The 13,208-nt window shown below is 49.5% G+C and overlaps 1 long non-coding RNA gene across 1 annotated transcript; it reads left to right on the top strand.

Moving 5' to 3' along the window:
• The first annotated feature begins 2,586 nt into the window (after window positions 1–2,586).
• On the top strand, window positions 2,587–3,859 carry LOC127329665 (uncharacterized). The gene is made up of 3 exons (XR_007868985.2): window positions 2,587–2,676; window positions 2,791–2,932; window positions 3,394–3,859. It is a non-coding gene; the product is annotated as an uncharacterized lncRNA (long non-coding RNA).
• The last annotated feature ends 9,349 nt before the right edge of the window (window positions 3,860–13,208 follow it).

Raw genomic sequence — 13,208 nt, 5'->3', positions numbered from 1 at the left:
TTGATCTGCAGGGGCAGCTGGAGAGGTCACAGCACCAAGGCCAAGCTATGCGAGAGGAGCTAGCCTAACTCAAGAAGAAGGCGGAAGAAGCTGCATCTGCCCAAGCTATACGTGACAAAGAGTACGAGGTGTTGCGCATGAAGGCGTAGAAACTGATGTGAAGTTTGCTCCTTTGATGGCCATGATGTTGTCTTGGAAGTAGTGGCTGCAGGTTCTGGTGGTTCTTTGCATATGCTTGGAGCATTTTGATTTTCTGTCCCATATTTACTACATGTTAGCACCACTCTGAACTAATGGACCTGGAAGTGTTTTGGTACTGACCTGTGAGATGAGCATTTTGGTAGTTGGTCTCCATTTTAAATTTGGTACTACTGAGGTTGATCAACTTGGTACATGTGTTGTAATCTGTGAGATGTCTCAGTTCTGAACCTGATGGATAAATTACTGTCTGTTCTGATAATTTACTGTCGGCTGATGATTTTGTTACAATTGATATCTACTGAGATAATTTACTGTATAAACTATGGCCCAAACTTCTGGACCAATATCTGGGCTGCTAAAAGGCCATGGTCCAAATACTATTGGACCAAAAATCTGGGCTGTTAAAAGGCCACGGCCCAAACAAATATTGAATATAAAATTAGAAAAATACAAAAGAATTGGACTGCAAAAGGTTCAATGTACAAAAATAAATGGACTGTTAAAAGGCCAAAGCCCGAAAAGAAAATAGAGAGTAAAAAGGCCTTGGCCCAAAAAGAAATTGGACTCTTAAATGGCCAAGGCCCATAAAGAACAGTAAATGTAAAATGGCCAAGGCCAAGAAAGTAAGAAGGCCAAAAGTGTGGGCCTGGCCCAATAAACCGAACAGATTTCAGTCAAAGAAAAAGAAATGGGCCGTAACTTTGAATTCGGCCCATATAAATGGTAGAACTGGACTGGGCTGATTTCGATGCACGACCATTTTGGTTTGGTCACCGATCTGCCACGTAGGATTTGCCACGTTGGATCTGACGTGGATAGGGCAGGCCAGCCCGTGACCAACATTTTGGTCATAGAATCTACGACCATCCATTTTGGTCGTAGAGGATTACGACCATTTAAATAAAAAGGTCGTCGTGCGCCGTCAGTGACGCTCAACTGGCGACCAACAGTTATTGGTCACGGCGTGGTAACAGATGGCGCACAACGACCTTTCAGCGACCAATATGGAGGGTCGCAAGTCACCGGATTTCTTGTAGTGTGCGGGGAGGCGAGCACGGCATCCGGGACGGCGATCCCCTGGTGTGCAGCGGCTCCTTCCATGGCTTTCCGGCGATGGGGGGTGGTGGTGGCTGCGGGTCTGGTTCCCACACAGATCCGTCGTCGGTTCTCCTGACGACGCGAGGAGGGGGAAGCGACTTTGCGAGGTGAGGATGGTGTGGTACCGGCGTCCAAGACCGCATGGCGTGGCAGGCCCGATCTTTGATCTGGGTCGCGTGGGTCTCGGATGGTGTGTTCACCCATTCCTCCTTCGTTTTCGCTGGCTAGCAGATGACGGTGAGGGGGCATGTTCATCTGTTTCGCAGTTTGAAGGTGGTGGTCCTAGGGTTTCTCTTGCGCGAAGATGGAGACCTTCCTGAGGTATGCCCTTCTTGATCTAGCCGGAGTGTTGAGTTCCGGAAGGCGCCGCTGGCGATGTAACAATGCTTCTTTTGCCTGGAGTTTGCTGGATCGGGTGGTATTCGGTCGTGCGCACCCATGTTTTTATTCCAGCCGGTTGGTTTTGGAGGGAGCGGCGCGAAGCTCTGTTCTGTGTTGACACCAAGTGACATTTTGGTCCATGGTGAAGTCTGAAGAAGAGAATATCATGAAGGCCGGATCGGAGGTCTAGCTAATGGGGATTTAAGTCTCCGCGCTGTTGAGGGACTTTCTTGGTGTTCCGGGCATCGCAGCAGTGCTATGCAAGTGGGGGCGGCAACACAGGTGAAGTTCAGAGTCCTACCTTTCAGGGTGAAAATCCAAGGTCTGGCCTTAACTGGTTGTGCCTGGCAATGACCTTGTTGGAGGCATTGTTTTTTAGAGCGGGGACTATCTTCAGGGTGAAAATCTAAGATCTTTGATCGGGCGACGACGGCGCTGGTGCACTGTTTCCTTTTGGAGGCGTCGCTTTTGGAGAGTTTGTATTTCAGGTGTTGTCTTGGTGGTGGATGTATTGCTGTTGCTAGGCCTAGAATGTTGTAGCGGGACTTTTGTTTCTTAGTTTTTTTTTCCTTTTTTGGCTGTGTGCATCCGTACTGCCATTAGGGTGTTGCGTTGTTGCAGAGGCTAGGTGTAATTGGTATCTTCTAATATTAATATATTCCCTTTATCGAAAAAAAATATAAAGAATTTCGGCTAGATAACTCCAGCAGCCACAAGCCCAAAGGCAACAGGCGCGAGGAAGCATATTCCCGGCGCAGAAGAATCACCAAAAAATAGGCACATGACGATATTGGCGCCTGGGACAAGAGCGTCCAAATCGGTAGAGTACCTGCCAAGTTTCATAGTGAATAAGTACAAACCTGGGAGAAGGAAACTTCCAAGGTGTTCCTTTCGGTCGAAGCCTATATAAGTACGCAGAGCCCTTGGCCGGAGAGAGTGCAATGCATTCTCTCCCCACACAAGCAACCTCCGTCCCAACCACAGCATCGTCCAAAGGTGTTCTTTCTCTCTCTCATGCATATTCATTCTCTTATCTCTTGATTACTGCTTTTCCTCTACTCTCCTTCTTATGTGCACCTCTTCTGACCCTGAATCAATTGATGTTCTTAGGTATGATCGTGCCTGCCGCTATGGGCAAAGTGACACAGCCACCGCCTGCGAAATACGGCCCAGGCGACGATCCGGATGTGAACGATACGGTTCTCGATCCAAAGGGTGGCTTGATTTTCATAAAAGGGGGCAGCAAACAGTGGTAGATAAACCCTGCCTTTACCTGTTCTTCATTTTCTATATTGTTTTTACTTTGACGCAAGGTGCGTGCGAATAGCTGGAGTATTTCGTAACGGTTGCCGTGCAGAGAACAAGCAGTAGCTAGTATAGCAGTAGAAGTACCTTTTTGCTGATTAAATTTGTTTAGTTGTCGGGGTGTTCGCTTGGATCTTGATCCATGCCTTCCAGATTGGGGTTCCATATCGTAGCCCAACGCGTAAATTCGCCATGTGATTAGATACAGATCGATACACGCAAGCGTAGGCGACATGGTCAAGCAGAATAAAAGATCTGAAACAAACGGTATTCTGATCCATGTTACGGTCACGTTAGGTCGAGAGACCCTTCAGCAGTCTATAAGATCGTGTTAATTTAACTAATTTTTAGTATTTTGCTGCCATGATGCAAGAAGTCTAAACATTGCTTTTTATATTATGACGACAGGGCGCTTATATGAATGACAGACAGATATAAGGGCAAGCTGAGGCCTGTCCGGAACCGCGAGGATGCGCTCATGCCTCAATATATGCTCCGCAACTGCTGGTCGAGTCTTCTTCATCGTGATAATTTAAAGGCCGAGCTAGGGTCTTGTTCAAGTGTTCGTCCTTGGCATCATTTCGCGAAGTCACAGAAATAGCAACGTTAGTACTGGGTGTCGGATGGCCTGAAGAAACAAGTACAGCGTGTTTCTTTACTGCTACTAGTGAAGATATGTTCAGTGGTAAAACAAGATAAAATCCAGAAGTGGCTCTCGGTACCATATGTTTGGTGTGAATATTTCTTATGGTGTGTGTATATGTTGTTCGTGTGATGTAATACCTCCAGTATTGCTTATGTAAAAATACCCTTGTGAGAATTTGGTACTAGTATATCCTTTAATTTGATCCTAGACAGGGCCAGGGCGTGTTGCTTGCTGCTCTCCTCAATGGCCGCGGTTGTTTTGTTTTGTTTACTCGGTGACCGAAGAACGCGTACAATTGACCTCGCGTCAGCGGTAGCGTCGCGCTAATGGACAGTTGTCAGTAGTAGCAACATCATTACAACAACGTTCGACGCTTGCAGTCACACATCGCCATGGCGGCCAGTAGCCCAGTTAGGGGCGAGTCTTACACATCAAGGAGCTTAATTGATGTGTTCACGAGAACGGCTGAACGACGCGTTGAGGGAGAGAAAGGCGTGGGTGAGGAGATTATCGCGTCACAGGCACGACGCGTTATGTACACAGTTGGGCATTTCTCCCTTGTGCTGGCTTTTTTTCAACGGAAAGGTAGCTTGCCTTGTAGGGGCGTGAAAACTTCGTTGAGTACACGGTCTGCTAATTTTTTTCTTAGGCTGGTAACAAATCTCAGGCATGCATTACTGTGGTGACCCGGCATACCACTGCATGGTGTAGTATGCAAGTCTGATATAACACCAATGAAACACCGTTCCACTAGTATTATATCGCTCAGAGTGGTACAACAGAAACATATGCGGGTCCAAGGCATGTCTATAGAATTACAACAATGACTCTGTTACATAAGATCATCACAGCCTCCTACTTTACAATGAGGTAAAACTGCAAATAAACTCCAGAAGAACGTCTCGTAGTCTAGTCTTATCACGAACTCTATTTGTAGAGTATTTAACTAACTCTAGAGGCTGTGAATAGATTCTAGCTAAATAGGAGCTAGGTTTAGGAAACTAGTTCCCTTCTATTGCTAAGCTAGGTTTGATCCTTGTTGGAGGTAGTGTTTGACTCTTCTGTCAGGTTCCTGTCCCTTAAAGTATTTGTTGATCCCTCGATCTTCGAGTTGCACTGTAGATCCTCCTTTGATGCCTCCATATCTAAGCAGGGGATTTAAGAGTGGGATGAGTACGAGCGTACTCAACAAGTTCATTATAGGAAAGAGGTGTTTAATGCACTAGCTACGGCATTAGACCAGAAAGTCTAATACCAATGCAAGTTTTCATAACCATTTCTTCAAAAGGTTGCTTTTATTCAGAAGAACTATGTCCGTCAGCCTTCACCGGTTTACTAGAACTTCATGGAGCTCCTTTCCGGCCGCGTTCGCAGTTCCATATCCCGGAACAGGGAGTGACAGGTCACGGTTCTTTACACTCTGCAGAGGTGTGTTGCTTTACCCATAAGAGATCTTAACCTTGGTGCCAACCAGGTGTACATTCCTGTCCACACTTCCTATGGTGTGAGGCCCGGTATAAGGTCTAGCCAATCATGTTCCTCCGCTACCTCGAACACCCACCCTTTGTTGCATGCCCCGACCCTGGGTCCACGCCGGTCCCATTATTCCCGTAATTTCAGGGTGGACCCCGACCACGACGACAGTGCTGGGCTCTACCATACACTCCTACGCCGGTAGCTGCAACCCATCATAGACCGCATTACCGTGGGGAATTAGAATGGGATCCCCACCCTCCGGTTGTTCCGCAAGACACAACTGCTACGGCAAGCAATGCTTTACCGTGGGGAATTAGAATGGGATCCCCACCCTCCGGTTGTTCCGCCAGACACAACTGCTACGGTAAGCGCATCCGTTGATGAACGAGAGGTGGAAACACTTTTGACTATTCCGTCCCACTCCGGATCTTATGGTTAACACGGGTATTACGGCACAAGAATCACTGGCGACATTTGTTGTTTAATCCTAGATGGATATAAACCCGTGCAATGGAACCTCCACCATATCAACACAATCCATGGTTCCATTGCCCACCACATAGTCATATTCATAGTTATGAAAGTAGTGGTTTTGATTTTTGTGCAATAGTGATAACCATAATACTTTGCAAGTAATTTGATAAAAATACTCAAATGACATGAGCAAGTGATGAACTTGCCTTTCTTGACTGCAAGATTATGCAGACAAGGTCTTCGATACGTAATAACTCCAAATTCTGAAATAGCATCATCGTCCGGTAAGGGCGATATTTAAAAGATTGGCAGGGATGCAATAATGCATAAGAATGAGATGCAATCGCTCTAAGCGTGACCTAACCCCGATGATTTAGGATCAGTGAGTTGTAGTAATTGGTTCAGGGTGTGTTGCACTTTTAGAGTGATTCACTGTTATCACCAGATTTTGGCCAAATCAGGAAGTGGGCCGTAAGGGAGATGGGCTTGGAAGGTTACACGTGGAAGATCTCTGAAGCGGCCTTGCACGAAGAGTTTGGGCTAGATTGCCTGTGTATCTTTAATTATGGTAGATTGCATCTTAGATTAAAAGTAAGAGTTTGTATCGTGCACGGTGGGGATTATTCCCACGTTAGAAAGTCCCCTGGACTATAAATATGTATCTAGGGTTTATGGAATAAACAACAACCAACGTTCAACCAACAAATCAATCTCGGCGCATCGCCAACTCCTTCGTCTCGAGGGTTTCTACCGATAAGCATCATGCTGCCTAGATCGCATCTTGCGATCTAGGCAGCAGAAGCTTTATGTTGTTCATGCGTTGCTCGTACTGAAGCCTTTTTGATGGCGAGCAACGTAGTTATCTTAGATATGTTAGGGTTAGCATAGTTCTTCGTATAACATTCTATCGTAGTGCAACCCTTGCATATCTAGCCGCCCTCACACCTATCTTAGGTGTGGGGGCGGCACCCCGCTTGATCATTATTTAGTAGATCCGATCCGTTACGGTTGCTCCTTGTTCTACAAGGATTAGTTTAATATCTGCAATAGTTAGGCCTTACAAAGGGTTGGAGGATCCAGCGGCACGTAGGGTGTCGTTTGCTAGTCCTAGACAGGATGTTCCGGGGATCAACCTCGTGTTGGTTTTTAGGCCCTATCTAGGATCGGCTTACGATCACCGTGCATGGCCGCGAGGCCCAATCGTGAGTAGGATGATCCGATTATGCGGTGAAAACCCTAAATCGTCGTAGATCGCATTAGCTTTATCTTGATCAAGCAGGACCACCATATATTCGTGCACCTCGTACGAATCATGGGTGGATCGGCTCCCTGAGCCGATTCACAGGATAACCTGAGAGCCGATCGAGGCTCGTATTTAATGTTTACGTGTATGCCATGCAGGAAACTAAGCGAGGCATCTCCATCACCTTCCTGACCAGGTATAGGTCAGGTGGCACGCCCTTGCATTAGCATCGGACGTGTGTACCAGAGGCTTTGCGGGCCGTCGCTCGGAGGGACCAGGGCCAGCCGAAGCCCTAGGTTGTTCCCGGCTCTACTGTGTTGCCCGTCGCTGCCCGCCGGTGGGTTTTGACCGCAACACATTCTGGCACGCCCGGTGGGACAAGCTTCGGTATCAACCACCTCGCCATCTACATCTGAGATGGCGGACGGCACTCCAGTCACGTACGAGGATCTGACCGACGAGCTCAAGAAGAAGTATGACGAGATCAAAGTCATCCTCGAAGCCGACCTCATCGGCTCTTTCCACAGAACCCGTTCACATGGCATCAGGTGGAAGGGGTTCTCACCTAATGGTGCACTCGATGGGATAGACCTCTCTGCCCCGTCGGAAGAACGCACCAGGTCCCTGCGGCAGGAGATCAACTACTTGGTGGCTCACTCGCTACACCGCCACTCTGAGAACCTGGTAAACACGTTGGAGCGTGTCGCTCTTCGCGTGATCCAGGAGATCATGAGGCACCAGTACTCGCCGTCAGGACCAGCTCTCGGGACGCATCAAGGAGAGTTGCCACTCCAGTCCCGTCCACCGCTGCCATTTGCGTTGGCAGCACCAGAAGTGCCGACTTCACCGGCATTTGTCGTCTACAAGATCGGTGGTGACCCTAGTGACTACCAGTTCTTGCATGAGGCGCCTAAGGAGATCCCTCACGGGTACACGTGCACGTATGTGCCAGATTGCGTGAATCGGGCGCTCACAAACCAGGCCACAACATCGTGGACTTCGGGAAAACAGGAGGGACGTCGCCGACAGATATTGAGAAGCATACGTGGCTAACTAAGTACGCCACCCCGACGAACCTCCAGAGCTCAGCTCCTGCAGTTGGCTCAGAGCTGGAAAAGCAAACATGGCTGGCTAAGTACGCCACCCCGGCGAATCTTCAGAGTTCAACTCCTGCAGCCAGCACAGCGGATCAGATCAGCACCATACTGAGAGACCAGTTCGGCATGGTGCCGAAAAGGAGGGCAATCGGCTATTCCAAGCCGTACCCTGACGACTACGAATTGATCCCGCTACCACCTAAATATCGGCTCCCTGATTTCTCCAAATTCAGTGGATCAGATGGTTCCAGCTCCATCGAGCATGTGGGCCGATATTTGGCACAGCTAGGAACGGCCTCAGTGTCGGATTCTCTACGCGTGAGGTTCTTCTCACAGTCCCTCACGGGATCGGCTTTCGGGTGGTACACCTCGTTGCCACCAGACTCGATCCGGACTTGGAAGCAGTTGGAAGAACAGTTCCATATGCAGTACCACTCAGAGGCTTCCGAGTCTGGCCTTGCCGATCTAGCACAAATACGTCAGAAGCGTGGAGAAACTGTGACAGAATACATCCAGCGCTTCAGGAATCTTAGGAACCGATGTTATTCGGTTCGTGTGGATCGAAAAGGAAGCGATCGAGTTGGCGTAGCGGGCCTTGCAACACCGCTCAAGGACATGGCCTCCCAAGCAGACTACCCCTCACTGGCGCACATGGTTCAGAAACTGTCGGCATATGAACAGCGCCACCCGGACCTGTACCAGGACAAATTCAAGCGTGCAGTAGTCCTGGTCGAGGCAGAGGAAGACGAAGTTTCTGCGGGAGATCAAGAGGTAGCAGTGGCTGAATGGACTCGGGGGGGAACCCCCGTGTCCTGCAAATGGGTAAAGCCACCAGGCCCGCCCAGGGGGTTTGATTTTGACGTGACCAAAACTGAGCAAATCTTCGACCTCCTGCTCAAGGAGAAGCAGTTGACGATTCCCGAAGGTCTCAAATTCCCCACGGTACAAGAGCTGAACGGAAAGCCATACTGCAAATGGCATAACTCGCTCTCCCATGCCACCAACGACTGCAGGGTGTGGCGTCAGCACATCCAATCGGCGATAGAAAAAGGACGTCTGATTTTCAACCAGTACGCCATGAAGGTCGACACACAACCCTTCCCCGCCGTTAACATGGTGGAATGCACTTACCCTGAAGGTTGCCAGCCAGGATCCTCGTTCAGCATCCACATGGTAGGACCTGGGCACCACTCTGGCAAAAATGGAGACGAGGGCAGCTGCTCTCGTAGCAAGGACACAGAGGAGGCCGCTCCACGCGATCGGCTCCGTCATGGTGGCAAGCGCTACGTCACAGAGGGAGAAGTGAAGAACATAAGATATCAGCGACCCCTCTCTGATCACCTCCTCAATAAGTATGTGAGTCAGTATGACCAACGCCGACGATCCAGCGATGATGATGAAAGAAATCGTCTGGCTAGAGAAGCCAGAAGACATCGTCGGCACAATCACGATGAGGAGGAGCACGAGCGCCGTGCCAAAGGAGAATCAAGGGAGCAAGACGACAACGACAGGCACTGGGACTGCCCCTTCTTCAGACACTGCTGGGATTCAGGAATGAGCCGATTGCCCACAATCGGCAATTGCCCAGAATGCAACCAGAAGAAGAAGGAGGCAGCCAACGTGTCCGTGTTCAAGCGCTTAGGGCCTCTCCCGCCACAAAGCAAACGTGCTGAGTCCCCTCGATGGGAAGATCTCGAGGATTCAGAAGACGAGGGACAAGAAGAAGAAGAAGACAGGTACCACCGTCCAAGGTGGTGCCCTGATGGACTCAGCCGTTCCCAAAAGCGCAGGGTTCAGCGATTGCGTGGCCTGGAGGAAGCCGAAAGGTTATACTTGCATACGCTAAGGAAGGCACGACCTGATCTAGCTGCGAAAGTTCAGCGAACCCTGGACGAAGGGGGTCGTCCGCGGAAAATGGAGTGGCGTCCCAAGCAAAGGAAAGCCGATGATGAAACATCGGCTGGCACAAACATGGTGTTCATCCTCCCTTCGGAGTTCAGTGCTCCAGGATTAGACGAGGCACCTGTGGCACAACTTGACTGCGGCCCACGGCCGGTTATCTTTGAGAAGCCACGAGAAAGAAGCTACAGACATCTGAAGGCCCTGTACTTGCGAGGTTATATCGATGGGAGGCCTGTAAATAAGATGCTGGTGGACACCGGAGCGGCAGTCAACATCATGCCGTACTCTATGCTACGTCGGCTGGGACGCTCTAGCTCAGATCTAATCAAGACCAACGTGACATTGAGCGATTTCAACGGCCAAGCGTCTGACGCGCAAGGTGTTCTGAACGTGGATCTGACCGTAGGAAGGAAAACTATCCCTACAACGTTCTTCATCGTCGATAGCACGAGCACTTATGCTGTTCTGCTAGGAAGGGATTGGATCCACGCCAACTGCTGCATTCCCTCCACGATGCACCAATGCATAATACAGTGGGATGGAGATGAGGTAGAGGTCGTCCAGGCCGATGACTCAGCCGAAATTTCAACGGCTGGCATGAACGCATGGGAAGCAGCAGGCCAAGAACCCCTCTCAGGTATCAATTTGGACGACTGCGAGCGCATCGACGTGACGAAGGGAAGGGTTAAGCTGGTTTTATCCACTGGCCTGACCATGTAGCTGAAGCGAAGCAATGAGCAAACGTGGCAAGGCTGATCCTTGTGATCGGCCCCAAAAGTCTATGAAGGGACATTACAGAACCTTCAGTCAGTGCTTCAATCAATATGGAGGCCGATCCCAGCAATCGGCCAAAATTATCCTCACCACATGTTCTGCTTGTGTTCGTCATGGATCCTACCGGAGCCGACGTACGAATTACAGAGCCGATATCTGCCATTCCCTGGCAGATTCGGCTCGGGGGGCATATAGTCAGATGAACATTTGCAGATAAACATGTGTAAACATGTGCGCAGTGAAACATTGGGGGCCGGTTGGGAAAAATCGGCCAGTAAAAAAAAAAACTTTAGAATTAAGAAGCGAAGCCGATGGTACTGGCTATGTGCTCAAGGTTCACGTTTTCACCAAGATGGTTTTCAGTTTGGTGTTTCATTTACAACATCGGCGTTCAGTGGAAGAAAGCTGATCAGTGACCTGTGCATCCTCGCCGGTATTCTCGCCTTGATTAAGGCTCGGGGGGCAGCTAACTTGGTAGATGTTCTGTTTTGGGAGCCGATTGGAGTCGCGTCGACTGACCCTGCATCGTAATCTTCTCTGAAAGCAGTTCAGGTGTTGCAAAAGAAAACTGCTAAAGCTATGGAGAGGAACCGGAAAAGGAGGCCGTCGGCTTTACAGGTTTTGGACCGTCCTGTTGCTGCGAGAAAAGGAAAGGGACTGGATTCTCAAAACAGCCGATAAATAGTCATCGGCTAAGGGATTGCGAAAAATTATGGTCGGATATCAAATCGCAGCCTGAATTTGAGAAGTGCTTGACTGGCGGTCTAATCGACATTTGAATCCGGCTTCACGGGCGTCCAAAGGAAAAGGAATCCGATACGTTGCTATCGTTCTTGGTATGACAAGCGGAAGGAGTGAAATTGGATTAATTGAAAGAACAATTTTCATTAATTCAAAGGAGCGGCTTTACAAGAAAGAGCCGATGGCTCTCAAAAGAGGGATCTGGTGCCTAGTGCACTGCTACTACTAGTCCTACTCTACTAGTCGTCGCTGTCCTCATCGTCGCCGTCGTCGATGTCGTCGGCGCTGCTCCCAGGAAGCTCCTCGTCGCTGCTACCCCAGCCCTTGGCCGGAGCTTCGTCTTCCTCGTCATCATCATCATCCTCGCTGTCCGCCCAGGAGCGGAAGCGCTTGGTCGGCGGATACCCGATGGAGGAGGAGGATTCATCCTCCTCCTCTTCCTCCTCGTCATCATCATCGTCTTCGCTGTCCGCCCAAGCGCGGAATCGCTTGGCCGGCAGAAGCTTAGCGGTGGAAGAGGGGCCGCCCTCCTCTTTTTCTTCCTCTTCCTCTACTTCTTTCCCCTTCCCGTCGGGGGAGGTGGGTTTCGCCCAGGGATGGAGGTCGTCTTCACTTTCGCTTATCAGCTCCCCATCGATGAGGAATTTGAGGTCCTCTTCCCCATCGGTCAGAGGCAGGTCGCCCTCTGGCGCGTGATCGGAGTTCCACTCCGGCTCGCTCAAAGAGAAGGATTGGAGGGAGAGGCCGGAGGAGGCAGAGGAAGAGGAAGACATCGCTACAGGGGAAGAGGGTTTTTTGGTGCCGATAGCTAGAACAGAGGAAGGGGATGAAGAGGGCTAATCGATCGGCACGGATAAATAATGAGAAATCTGGTGGAAACTTAATGCTATTGCAGTTTCCGAGGAGGTGATGCTAAAGCTATCGAATTTTGCAGAGAAGTTGAAAAGACAGGGCATCATGATGAAGGATGCTGCAACAGGTCTGCTCTGCCAAGACATGACCCTTCGAAGGAAAAACAGAGTGGTTTTGGAATTATCATTGCCAAAACCAGGGGGGCATGTGTTATCACCAGATTTTGGCCAAATCAGGAAGTGGGCCGTAAGGGAGATGGGCTTGGAAGGTTACACGTGGAAGATCTCTGAAGCGGCCTTGCACGAAGAGTTTGGGCTAGATTGCCCGTGTATCTTTAATTATGGTAGATTGCATCTTAGATTAAAAGTTAGAGTTTGTATCGTGCACGGTGGGGATTATTCCCACGTTAGAAAGTCCCCTGGACTATAAATATGTATCTAGGGTTTATGGAATAAACAATAACCAACGTTCAACCAACAAATCAATCTCGGCGCATCGCCAACTCCTTCGTCTCGAGGGTTTCTACCGATAAGCATCATGCTGCCTAGATTGCATCTTGCGATCTAGGCAGCAGAAGCTTTATGTTGTTCATGCGTTGCTCGTACTGAAGCCTTTTTGATGGCGAGCAACGTAGTTATCTTAGATATGTTAGGGTTAGCATAGTTCTTCGTATAACATGCTATCGTAGTGCAACCCTTGCATATCTAGCCGCCCTCACACCTATCTTAGGTGTGGGGGCGGCACCCCGCTTGATCATTATTTAGTAGATCCGATCCGTTACGATTGCTCCTTGTTCTACAAGGATTAGTTTAATATCTGCAATAGTTAGGCCTTACAAAGGGTTGGAGGATCCAGCGGCACGTAGGGTGTCGTTTGCTAGTCCTAGACAGGATGTTCCGGGGATCAACCTCGTGTTGGTTTTTAGGCCCTATCTAGGATCGGCTTACGATCACCGTGCGTGGCCGCGAGGCCCAATCGTGAGTAGGATGATCCGATTATGCGGTGAAAACCCTAAATC

This window comes from Lolium perenne, chromosome 2 (assembly GCF_019359855.2).
Source record: "Lolium perenne isolate Kyuss_39 chromosome 2, Kyuss_2.0, whole genome shotgun sequence".
Taxonomy (NCBI): domain Eukaryota; kingdom Viridiplantae; phylum Streptophyta; class Magnoliopsida; order Poales; family Poaceae; genus Lolium; species Lolium perenne.
This window is presented reverse-complemented; position numbering and strand designations above follow the sequence as displayed.